This window comes from Callorhinus ursinus, unplaced genomic scaffold, assembly GCF_003265705.2.
Source record: "Callorhinus ursinus isolate GAN/ISIS: 27379988/994484 unplaced genomic scaffold, GSC_fseal_2.0 scaffold1, whole genome shotgun sequence".
In the NCBI taxonomy this organism is placed as follows: Eukaryota; Metazoa; Chordata; class Mammalia; order Carnivora; family Otariidae; genus Callorhinus; species Callorhinus ursinus.
Window position 1 is genome coordinate 7,874,365 of NW_027397063.1, and position 9,624 is coordinate 7,883,988.

At 41.0% G+C, this 9,624-nt stretch overlaps 1 pseudogene; it reads left to right on the plus strand.

Moving 5' to 3' along the window:
* The first annotated feature begins 2,066 nt into the window (after positions 1-2,066).
* Positions 2,067-3,094, plus strand: LOC141374423 (glyceraldehyde-3-phosphate dehydrogenase-like; annotated as a pseudogene).
* The last annotated feature ends 6,530 nt before the right edge of the window (positions 3,095-9,624 follow it).

Below are 9,624 nucleotides of genomic sequence, written 5' to 3' on the forward strand. Positions count from 1 at the left end.
AAAACTGAAATTCTAAATAAAGATCAAGGCCAACTCAAAGTCACCATGAGACAAATGACCCCAAAGAAACCTTTTGATGTCAGTTCTTTTTTGCTCTGAGAAGAATTTGAAACCTCTTGCCTCTTCTTTAGAGAGGATTATTAATGGTCCTATAAACTGGAGTTTAAATCTGGAGACATTTCTAATCAGAGGAAAGAGCACTGGGCCTGGAGTCAGAAGGCCTGGGTTCTGGTCCTGGATGTTCAATGGAGAAACCACTGAGCCTGCTCTGGCATCAGGTTTGGGTTTTGTTTTGTTTTTTTCCATAAAGCAGAGAGATGTGACTACAGAAAGTCTGGGATTCCTTCCATGAGTATAATACTCTTCACCAACATATGAAACTTGCAGTTAATATACCCACAACTTGGGAAATATCATGCATAAAGTTTAAAAAGCCAGGATTTTAGAGTCATTCAGACCGAGCATGAAATCCCAGCTCTGCTGTGTTAGTTGGGCCACACAGGACAACTCCCTAACCCTTCCTATCCTCAGTGACCTCATCTTTAAAATAGAGGTGATGGTAATAGTACCCAACCCAAAAGGCTATTGTAACTATTAAATGGAATCATTCGGATAAACAATTAGCACACAGTCCCTGGCCCATAGGAAGTCTGAAATAAATGGTCATTGTTATTATACATTTGAAAATGAACACTCAGAAAAATAAAATTAAAGGTTTATTTAAAAAGATTTTATTTATTTGAGCGACAGAGAGCATGTGAGAGAGAGAGAGAGCACAGAGGGAGGGGCAGAGGGAGAAGCAGACACCCCACTGAGCAGGGAGCCTGATGCGGGGCTTCATCCCAAGACCCCGGGATCATGACCTGAGCTGAAGGTAGCTGCTTAATCAACTGAACCACCCAGGCGCCCCCAAAATTGAAGGTTTTGATTAAAGTCTGTACCTCATATTGTGACAGAAGGAATGAGAGCCCCTTAAAAATTGATTGGCTAAAAAATATGATTTACATTCTATTAAAAAGCTCTCAGAATTGGTAGATAAAAGTCTCTCAAAAGGACATAGACCATTTCTCATGTTTCCTGCTTCCAAATCAGTAGATAATTAAACATGAAGGGTCCCTGCATACTTAGCACCATTTTGTAGTACACTCTGTTGTGCTAGTTTTTAGTTAGGGATACATACACACACATACACAAAAGAGTGAGGAGAAAAGGAAGCCAAAAGGATGTAGCAAATTAAAAAAAAAAAAAGCCTCAGTTCGTAAGGCTTGATGAGCCTAGCTCCATGTAAAGCAAGGAAGACATCAAGACTGATTTTTGTATTAGCAAAAAGGTAAAAGAGACTATATTTCCTATGCCTTTTACATATTCCATTTCGTAACATTTGGTAGAGGAAAGAAAAGAGAACTTGTACTTCTTTTTATTGCATAGTTTTTAAAACTTCTATTATTGAAGGCTACTTGACATACAGTATTATGTAAGTTTCAGGTGTACGGCTTGGGGATTTGAAAACTCTATACATTACACAATGCTCAGCAGGGTAAGTGTAGGGGCCATCTGTCACCATACATTATTATAATGTTATTGACTATATTCCCTATGCGGTGCTTTACATCTCTATGACTCATTCATTTTATAACTGGAAATTTGTACCTTTTAATCCCCTTCACCTATTTCACCCAGCTTCCCATACCCCTCCCCTCTGCCAACCACCAGTTTGGTCTCTGTATTTATGAGTCTGTTTCTGGGTTTTGTTCAATCATTTGTCTTGTTTTTCGATTCCACATGTAAGTGAAGTCATATGGTATTTGTTCTACTTAGCATAATACCCTCTAGGTCCATCCATGTTGTCGTGAATGACAAGACAATAGTTTTTAATCTCATAAATAACAATTTGTCCTTTTTTGGTCAGTAAGCAGTTGGAAGGACCTAAATTAAGGAAAGTGCACCCTCTGCAGGCTATTTAGTAGAATTTTAAAAGAAAACTCGGCACAGTGGCTCTCGGCTCCTCCCTGTTGGACAGACAGACGCATCTTCTGGTGCAGAGCCAGCCTTGACCCCGAGACACAATGGTGAAGGTGGGAGTAAACGGATTTGGCCACACTGGGCACCTGGTCACCAGGGCTGCTTTTAACTCGCAAAGTGGATATTGTCACCACCAATGACCCCTTCATTGACCTCAACTACACAGTCTACATGTTCCAGTATGATTCCACCCACAGCAAATTCCCCACACAGTCAAGGCTGAGAACAGGAAACTTGTCATCAATGGAAAGCCCATCTCCATCTTCCAGGAGTGAGACCCAGTCAACATCAAATGGGGCAATGCCTGTGCTGAGTATGTTGTGGAATCCACTGGGGGCTTCACCACCACGGAGAAGGCTGGGGCTCACTTGAAGGGTAGGGCCAAAAGGGTCATCATCTCTGCTCCTTCTGCTGATGCCCCCATGTTTGTGATGAGCATGAACCATGAGAAGTATGACAAGTCCCTCACGATTGTCAGCAATGCCTCCTGCACCACCAACTTCTTGGCCCCTTTGGCCAAGGTCATTTATGACAACTTCAGCATCATGGAGGGACTTATGACCACAGTCTATGCTGTCCCTGCCACCCAGAAGCTTCCCCTCTGGGAAGCTGTGGCATGATGGCCAAGGAGCTGTCCAGAACATCATCTCTTCTTCTACTGGCTGTAGGCAAGTTCATCCCTGAGCTGAATGGAAAGATCAGTGGCATGGCTTTCTGGGTCCCAACATGTCATTTGTGGATCTGACCTGCCTCCTAGAGAAAGCTGCCAAATACGATGACATCAAGAAGCTGGTGAAGCAGGCATCAGAGGGCCCCTTCAAGGGCAGGCTAGGCCACACTGAGGACCAGGTTGTCTCCTGTGACTTTAACAGTGACAGTCACTCTTGCACCATCAATGCTGGGGCTGCTGTTGCTCTCAGTGACCACTTTGTCAAGCTCATTTCCTGGTATGACAATGAATTTGGCTACAGCAACCGGGTGGTGGACCTTATGGTCCGCATGGCCTCCAAAATGTAAGAGCTCCCTGGACCACCAGTCCCAGCAAGAGGAAGAGAGAGGCCCTCAGCTGCTGGGGAGCAGCCCCAACTCATCCCCCAACACACTGAGAATCTCCCAACCTCCACAGTTTCCATCCCAGATCCCCTGAATTAGGAGAGGGGCTTGGGGAGCCCTACCTTGTCAAGTACAATCAAGAAAGTATACTGTACCCAGTACCCCCCCAAAAAAAATTGGCACAGTGAAGGAGTCCATAAAAAGAATGAAGAATGAATAAAGGAACGAATTAATTACATTTCACATTACTATTTTTACAGGTTTTTACCATGGATTCAATAATGATGAAAATAAAGGCAAGAAAACAGGTTTGATAATGAGAAACTAGTATTAGAGCCTGCCAACCCTTTCTTCTTTTCCTCAGTCCTACCCTCTTTCCCTCCTTCCCTCTTCCCTTTCATTTTTTTCTTTCTTTCACTCTTTGAACCTCTCAGACACACCTTTTATATAAATCCTATGTAAAGACAGAGCCATAAGGTCAAATTCAACTTAGAGATACATGCTGCTTATTTCTATACGATGTCTTCATGAGGTTAATATGTGATTCATGTTTCAAAGCCCAACTTCACAGACAGGATCAAGACACAGTAAGACCATAAACATTCACCAGCTACAAACTTAATAGAGTCAAGTGCATAATGGTAAGCAGCCCTCAACTTAGGAAGGGGTTATCTTCCCAAAGGCAGCTTATTCGCTGGTCATTTAGAATGGGAAATCTTTTTCTCATTTGTTCCAGGGCAAGTTTGCAAAAATACAAATACACATTACACTAATAACACCATGATTTCTACCTCATCAAGCAGTAATATAGCAGTATTTTTACGGGAAAAGACAAATATAAGGCTCAACTCAGTATCTCAGGAGCCCATCCTCCTTTTCTTGAGCAGTATGAGCAGGCTTCCCAGCTTCTGGAACTGGAGATGAAAGGTACTTCTGAGATACCCATAGCAGATAGCCCAGCACCAGTAGCTTGTTAGCTTTCTATGTTGGTAAAAGGAAGCTAACTCATTGGGACGATCATACTCAAGATTTCCAAACTAGAGAACAAAAGAAAGGAAGGAAATTTCTCACTGTGAGATCAGAGAAAGCAGAGCCACAAAAGGTAAACGATCTTGCCTTCTTCAACACACACACACACACACACACACACACACACACACACACACACACACCCATGCACACACACTTTTCCTTGTGTTACCAAAATTCACCCATAAATTGGTCAACTGTAGGCTAAGACTGTCTGTCATGATAATAATAACTGGGCTTCAGAAGCCACAAGAAATATAGCATTAGTATTAAGGAATGTATTTCCTATTAACAGTTTTATTATTTGCAGCGTAATTTATTTTAAAACCAATTTAATTCCGTTTAACCTATCAAATAAAACAAGCATGGTTAAATTAAACTTTGCAGGGTGTGAAATAACTTAAGGAGAGCTTTAGAGAAGGAGATTGGAAGAACCCAGAAATTACATTTATTCTTTACACATAATTCAAAACATGATGAAAATATAGTGCAAGGCTGCAAACTTGTGTACTCTTTGTCAAATATAGATCACATATCTTAAAATAAGTAAATGCAGGAAAATGCAACAAAGGTGATAGCATTTATTACTTGCTGTTTCTTATGCTTATATTTAAGCTTCTTAATCAAGAATATTTAGAACAGCCCACATTATATGTCTATTTAAGCTTCATTTCACATAAACTCCTGAAAAAAATAAAAGCATCTATCTTGATCAGAGCTATTAGGACATAAGTGAAATATTTTCACAGCTCTGCTCTCTCCTGAGGGCACAATCTTGAAATTCAGCACTTTGGAGAAATACGGGCATTATTTAATAGTGGTTCATAAAAAAGTGCATAGTGGTTCAATACAGAAGCTCTTAACCCACTCAATTAACTTAGTAGATTAAAACACAACCAGAATTCCCCTCTTGGGCATCTAAGCTTTGTTTTCACTATAACCCTTACATGAGTCCAGGTTTGATGGAAAGAGATCTATTAATCTGTGTCATAGCATGGTGGTTAGGAAAATGGGCTTTGGAATTAAGCCTGGATAAATCCTTCATGCGCCTTAGGAGTCGTGTGGCTTAAGACAGATATGTTAACCTCTCAATGCTTCGGCTTCCTGCTCTGGAAACTGGAGTTCTTCATATATTGAATACCTACCATGTGCCAAGCACTGTTCTGAGAGCTAGGAACATAATAATAAAGAACATGTGTGGTCCAAATGTTCAGGAAGTTGACATTCAAATGGGTGGAGATGGAGAGTTTTTAAAAATCATTCAACAAGAACATTTTCAGGGAGTATTAGGTGTTAGATGAAAATAAAGCAGAGTGATGTGTAAGGGGTATCAGGAGGTATTCTGGACAGAGTTGTCAAGCTAACCCTCTCTGGGAGGTGAGACCTCATCCAGGACCTGAATGACAATGAGGAGCCATCTGTGCCGAGGTCTAGGAGAAGAGCTGTCCAGATAGAGGGGACCGCTGGTGGAAAAGCTCCAAGGAGGGAATGAGCTTGGGGTGTTTCAAGAAAAAAACGAGGCAGAGCAAGTGGGAAAGAAGCAGGACGTGAGGTAGGAAGAGGCAGCATCATGCTGAGCCTTAGGGGCCCTGGTAGAGGGTCTGGTTTTTATTATAAGTCCACTGGGAAGTCATTAGAGGATTTTCATCCCAGTGGTTGTAAAGATTAAATGAGATAACCTCCGTGAAGGGCTCCACACAGCAAATGCTTGGCACATAGTGCATAGGCAACAAGATGTGTCATCATCACCATGGCCACACGGACAACCCTGACATACAATATTGTAAGTGAGGCCCAAAATCTTCATTCATGTAAAAGTCAGGGTCGGAGCACCTGGGTGGCTCAGTCAGCTGGGCGTCCGACTCTTGATTTCGGCTGGGTTCGTGATCTCAGAGTCATAGGATCGAGCCTCTCGTCAGGCTCCATGCTTGGCACAGGGTCTGCTTGTCCCTCTCCCTCTGCTCCACCCCTGCTTGCTCTCTCTCTCAAATAAATAAACAAATAAAATCTTTAAAAAAAATAAAATAAAAAGTCAGGGTCAAGCTAGTGTAAGATTACTTGAGAACAGGGCCTGAACAGAGGATAGGAGTCAATTGCCAAGCAGCATAAAGCCAAACTCTCATTGTGGGCCCTCTTTTACTCTGCGGTCTTTCTCATCATGATTACCAGCAATTAAACTGAAGTCAAATATTAGGCCAGCACTGTTCCCCAGCCTTGACTTTTGCCATCTGGAATAAAATGACAATGAGCCTATGGCAAAATCAATCCGAAGGAGCAAGATTTAATGCCATGGTCACTATAAAATGCCATCATCATTCCTTAATTTCTTCCAGAGCATCGTCAGGTAAGTGGACTTTCTGCTTCCAGGGCTTGGTGAGAATCCTTCCACCCATTTCCCAGAGCTGGTGGGGAGCAAACACTGGGCTGGGAATATGGAGAAGTCCATTTCAAGTTGGAACTCACATGGGTGGGCCAAAGACTTTTTTTTTCCTGGCCACACTTAACCATCTGTGCTTTCTCTTTCTGTGAGAACACTATATAAAGCCATCCTTACTACGTGGATCATTTCGTTTACTAAATCATGGTTTATTTTTTCCTCAGGATATCACATGCTATTTTGGAGAAGGTTTTCAAAAGGTCTTAAGTGCCTTGGCTTGAAATTGGTTTTGTATTAAGGGAAAGAACCGGTGTCCCAGAGTTTCAATCAGCACTTCAACAAACAGGCAACTGACCTCCCAGAGACTGCCCAGGGGTTGCCAACAGTAATAGTGGGCTATAAGACTTCCAGGGTTCATTTCTTTCTGCTGCTTTTCTACATTTCTCCTACCCTATTTTTTAATGAAAACAGGACTATGGTTGAGGGTCTTACAGGAAGGGGTTGGGACGGAGTTGGCATACAATAAGATCTGTTGCCACCTCCCATCTAACTGCAGAAGGTTCAATGATGTGAACTGCTTGGTTTCTGCATGGAAATAATTGTTTTTAAATATTTTATTTATTCATCTGAGAGAGACAGAGAGAGAGAGAGAGAGCACAAGTGGAGAGAAGGGAGGGAGAAGGAGAAGTAGACTCCCCACCAAGATGGGAGCCTGACGCAGGGCTCAGTCCCAGGACCCTGAGATCATGACCTGAGCCGAAGGCAGATGCTTAACTGACTGAGCCACCCAGGAGCCCCTCTTTGCATGGAAATAATTGAACTACCCAAATTGTCCTTCACATGAGTGGTAAAGAATTATGTTTCTACATCAAAGCCATCACAACATTGCTCAAACAACACACTAACCATGTCATTAGCACTCAATACTGTTAAATATAGTCACATTTCACTCATACATAATTTGGGGGGAACGAGGTTTTCTCCACAAATGAATTCTCCAGAAAAGTGATGCTTCCCCCATCAAGGATCAAAAGATGTTTTTTCATCATTTTTGATAGAACTTAAATGTATTTTACATATTCAGCAACCACTTAAATAAGATGCAAGAATCATTATTTGTTTAGTCTTTTCACAGCCAATGATCACTTGAAGTGTAACTAACTGCTGCACACAATCACTTCACCAAATAGCCTCACTTTGGCTCCTCTAGTCCTTCATGTCTCCTTTAAGAATGTCAGGCCCTCATCTGTCTGGCTATCCTCTGTCACTCTTTACAACTATCAGTAGGTCGGACTGTTAGCTTGTGCATTCTCACACCTGTTCTCATTTGCCCTGTGTGAGAAACTAGACCGCAGTATAGAGTTTATGGGAATGAGTAGCATTTTTTGACAATAATTCTCAGTCCAAAAGGCCCCAGGTAGGGGCCTAAGAGTCATTTCGTACCTCAAATGAGAAGAAAGTGGTGGGCTTGAGGATGCAGTTTCCTGGCTAACATGTTTTCCTTTTTCCTTTGTAAATTTTTGGCAAAGCTTGAGAGTCTTCTTGAGATGAGTGACTGTGTAGTATTGCATTTTCTAAACACGTTCCTTCCCCGTATCTCTCATTTATGCATAAATTATCTTATTCATCTCAGAAAGTTAATTTCTAAGTGTTGTTAGCCTGTATTTGCCTAAGTTGTCAAAAATCCCTGTGTGATGATGTCGGAGGACAAGAAGATCTTTTGGAGGGGGATTTTTGGTAGCCACTACCCTTCTTCTTGATCAGGATTCCTGCTGTGATTTAACTTTCGCCTCAGTAGTGTGCTTTGGCAGTCAGAAGAGCGAGTATCTGCGAAGGAACAGAAAATAGTTAAATCAAATAACAATGAGAAAATGTAATTTCTCTAGCCATCCACTACATAAATAGACACACGGATCCGTTCCTACTTTTATCTCCCTGAGACTGACCCTAATGAAAATCCTAGCGGAAATCATTGTAATAAAAATAGCCAAAACATTAAGAATAGGACAAGCAAGTATGACGATGGCTGATAAGCATTTGAACCATCAAGCATCCTTACTAATCCAACCACAAAAATAAGTACTGGCTCATGGGCTAAGTACCCAAAAGAAATCAGGGACCATCTTATATGAATCAATTAGTGTGTGTACCTTAAAGAAAAGAATTCTTCAATGATCCTTTAGTTCCCCTTATTATTATTTTTTTTTTTGAGAGAGAGAGAGAGAGAGAGAGCGCACAAGAGCACATGGTTGGGGGGGGTGCAAACAGATGGAGAGGGAGAGAGAGAATCCTAAGCAGGCTCCACGCCCAGCATGAAGCCTGACGTAGGGCTCAATCTCACAACCCTGAGATCATGACCTAAGCCTAAATCAAGATCAGGCGCTTAACTGATGGAGCCTCTCCCCTTATTATTTTTAATAGAATCTACGTTTAGTAATGTAAGTTCTCAAGCTTGTTTTAAACTTTAGTGTTGTTGTACTTACAGTTGATCGTGTTTCTAACAAAAACTGTAAATTCCTCTCCCTAAATTAGTAAAAAAAAAAAAAATCATTCTGAAGTGAGGCTTCTAAGGTCTTGAATCATGCTCAAACCATCTTTAAGTCCATAAACTAGCACTTTAAATATATATATTTTTTATCCCACCTCATTCCATAAGGATTTGATGGGGCTTATAAAAAAACAAATAAAATCAGTAAATATATTTTTTTAAGCTGAGATAGTCAAAAAGAAAAGAAAGAAAGAAAGAAAGAAAGAAAGAAAGAAAGAAAGAAAGAAAGAAAGAAAAGAAAAGAAAAGAAAAGAAAAGAAAAGAAAAGAAAAGAAAGAAAAACCAAGCAAGAAAATAATAAAACCAAGTAGTAAAAGTAGTATACAGAAATGGTGCACCATTGGCCTCTATGGTTGGCAGAGCTGGGCTACACATTTGGCTCAAAAATTCCAGCAGTTTAAGAGAGAAACACAGAAGTTGTAAGATTCATAGAGGCCATAAAATAAAAACAATGGTGGAATAATGAGATAAGTTTTCCCGACAAGTCACATAAAAAGGAAATGTAATGAAATGTTTGACATCCAGGAAAACAGGCCAAGAGTAGAGACAATAGTCCATTACATTTGGCTGTTCCTTATTATAAGACAATGGCATG